The 3,385-nt window shown below is 37.1% G+C and overlaps 1 long non-coding RNA gene across 1 annotated transcript in view; it reads right to left on the bottom strand.

Annotated features, from left to right (window-relative positions):
* Nucleotides 1-2,390, bottom strand: part of LOC109964543 (uncharacterized) — a 7,906-nt gene extending 5,516 nt beyond the window's left edge. Inside the window, exons 1-2 of the long non-coding RNA XR_002275520.1 lie at nucleotides 2,073-2,390; nucleotides 1,135-1,301 (exon numbers count right to left, since the gene is read on the bottom strand). This is a non-coding gene — a long non-coding RNA (uncharacterized LOC109964543). The remainder of the gene's footprint in view (nucleotides 1-1,134; nucleotides 1,302-2,072) is intronic.
* Between the last annotated feature and the right edge of the window lie 995 nt (nucleotides 2,391-3,385).

Raw genomic sequence — 3,385 nt, 5'->3', positions numbered from 1 at the left:
AACAGTTGTCATAGTGATACCATCACTATCACTAGATGTTTTGTTACTACATTTATTCACTATCTCTATAATTTCCTTTTCAACAGTTGGTCTGCAGGAGTTTCTCATGTTTGTTTTAAAAACCATAGGCATAGTGTACTACATCCACTGAGCACCCAGACACGGTCAGTATGCTGTTTACAAGCAGCGGCAACCAGTGTGTGTGTGTTAGCTGATCGTCTTTGTGTGTCTGAGTGAAAGGCTCAGAGGCTGTAACCCACTTTGCTTGACAGCAAAGACTTAGCTAATTAAGGAAACCTCGGGAAAGAATTTTTTGCCGACCAAAAGTATTTAAGATTTCTGGCTGACTTTTAAGAATCTTATCAATCATTACTGCTTGTTTATCCAATTTCAATGCAGGCATTATAGTCCTTAATTAATTCTGCAACACAAATGGCTTTACCATTATTTAGCTATGTGATCACTTTAACATAGGGCCCAAAACCTTTTTCCATACTTAGGTTGATGGTTGTTTCCCTACTTTCAGTGTGGTCTGAAAAATCACTACATTTTTCCTCAGGTGAGATTATCAAATGTGTTGCAAGAAACACCATATATTAATCTGTGAAACAAACATCTCTCCGTAGTCCTTTTTCTTGGGAGTGGCTGGCAGTACACTCACTCAGCAAACTGTGAATGCATCAAAGTATTTCTCCCCCTTTCTTCTCTTTATTTACGCTCCTGTATACAGTACATACAGTATGTGTAGCCATGACTGGAGCTACATGACTTTTTTGTATTTAATTTTATTATAAGTATAGGTTGCTGTCTTGACATGTTCTATTGTGGTGTTAATAAACAAGACTACAGAGCACACAGCCATGCGAACACTCTCAGTCTGTACTTCAGATAAATGCCAACATGCTCACAATGCTAATGCTAGCATATTAGCACAACACTGTTTGCTAATTAGCACTAAAGACAAAGTACACCTGAGGCTGATGGAAATGTCATCAGATTTGGTCATACACCAAAGTATGGGGAAAAATTAATATTTTCATCAGACGTTGGCACTAGTTAAGACATCTTGATCAAAGATGTATGGTTTAAAGAACTTTCTATAAACATAAATTGTCATTGGCTGTAGATATTCACCTGCTTTACTGTCAGCGTGCTGCCATTGTCTCGCCGGTGAAACTGGGGCCACAGCTGGGGTTTTTACTGCAATTCAGAGGGTCCTGGAGTTTGGAAGTTGGGACTTGCATCCCTGAACCAACACTTAGGTAGCTGCAGTGTTACTACAGACACTGACGCGAAGTCATCTTCACGACAAAGGGAAAAGGAGATGTAAATACAAAGGTACATACAGTAAAATGAAAGCCAGCCTTTAGATACACATTAGTCATACATGACCTCTCAGCCTACCCAATGCAGTGGGCTGCTGGTTTGCTGGACTTGACAACTATGGGCCTTGAACAATATCAGTTCATGGTCCTAAGAAAAATTACATGTACGAGTGACAGCTTGTGTTACAGCATAAAAATGGTCAATTCACCCAGTTTTACAATTATTCTCTTAGCATCTAGTAGTGATCATTTTAGTTTGATTTGCACTGGTCAACAACCAACAGAGGTCAATGAAATTTTTTATATTGGTGTATATAACAGGGGCAGTGCACTTTAATAACATTGCCTAGCCTTTTTTCATCTGTAGTCTCTCAGCAGATGAAACATTTATAATTAAAACTACAATAAAAACAGTTATAATAATAGTGTGTGTGCATGCAAAGCAATAATACAAAAAGAAAATGCAAAACAGGTCATCACAGAAGCACAATACACAGAGCAAGCAGCACATTCATAAACAAGAATAAATCAGTCTGGCACAATCAAAGTGTGTGCAGCCCCACACAGGCCTCTCTGTGAACATGTTTTCCTGGCTGTGCTTTCTCCTAACAAACAGGAAAACTGTCTGCAGATACAGCTCTGAAACATACTGTGACCGCTGTTGTCTTAATTTTACATATTCCTTCACAAATCACATTTTCTTCAGATATCACCTGAATTTTTATTCCATTTAGACCCAATGTGTACCTTGAGCCGAGCTGTATGTAGTTTAAGGCAGGTAAAATGTTAAAGACTCTTCTCAGCTCATTCTTCACATTCCAGCCAGCATCACTGGGCCTCATGGATTCTCACCCCACAAGGAGGAACTGGATTGACCAGTCTGGTTTCTCTCAAGGCTCCAGGACAGACTGGGGTGTAAGTGCAACAGACAGACAAACTTAAGAAAAACACTGTCACTGTAGCAATGAGCCAAAAGAAACAAGACTGTTTTTTGAACAGGGTGACTTCATAACAATCTGCTACTAAGTAATTACAGTAAACGCATGAAGCTAAAACTGCTCTTTCCCAGATCCACTTCCTTGTGTGAATATTTTTCATCCTCCATTTACTATGAATCTGATCAAGGGAATAGATTAAATATCCTTATTGGATTGTTCCTATTTTAGTCAAATTCACAGATCTGTACACACCAGTGCTGGGAAAGGCATTCAGATTTTGTGCTGAAGTGAAATGGATGGCAAAAATGTACTTTAAGCATCAAAAGTTAACATACTTATTATGCAGCATAATCTACAGCCTTGTTTATGATAGTATTATTTCACTGTTGTAGTATAGCGTAGCATAGTATAGGAAACGTTCTTGCAGTAGCAACAAAAAGTTTCAATTCCTAAAATAATGGCTCTGTATCCAAATGTTTAGACAAAAGTAATGAGAGTTTTTATTTCATCAGTATCATCCAGCCCTCATCTTAATTTACAAACTACTAACTGTAGTGGATTGATTTCTAGCACTGGTATTAATGTTGTGTAAAACACTGGGTATCAGCTCAGACATAGAGTTATGCTGCTGCTTCACCATCCTTAGGTCAACACTGCCATGGAATGCCTAAACCATGACACAGATTTGTTATAAACAATGCATTAATAACAAATATGTAGTGGCACAGCCTTTAATAAATAACTGAGCAACTGTAAGGATGTATAAATAACATGGCTCTTACTAATTTGTTATGTTGAGGCTTCAGGCAAAAACTAAATGCAGACAATGCATGTTGTAATTCTGGATATCCTCAGTCAAATTATTACTTAAGTAAATATACAAAATACTATATGTATTAGGCTATCAACAACAATAAGAATAAAACATGCTTTATTAACTGATCATAGGTTTTGAATTTAAAATCTCGATCATCAGTGTATAGTCTAAGTAACATACAGTAAGAACATTGCACAAAAAAACACAAAAGAACATAAGAAAGTTTACTTATTTATAATCAGACTTACTGTTTTATTATAATTTTATACGTATTAGAGCAAAATAGCTCATTTCCCATCAACATC

This window comes from Monopterus albus, unplaced genomic scaffold, assembly GCF_001952655.1.
Source record: "Monopterus albus unplaced genomic scaffold, M_albus_1.0 scaffold89.1, whole genome shotgun sequence".
Classification (NCBI taxonomy): domain Eukaryota; kingdom Metazoa; phylum Chordata; class Actinopteri; order Synbranchiformes; family Synbranchidae; genus Monopterus; species Monopterus albus.
Note: the sequence above shows the minus strand (reverse complement) of the source record. Positions and strands in the feature narration are given on the sequence as shown.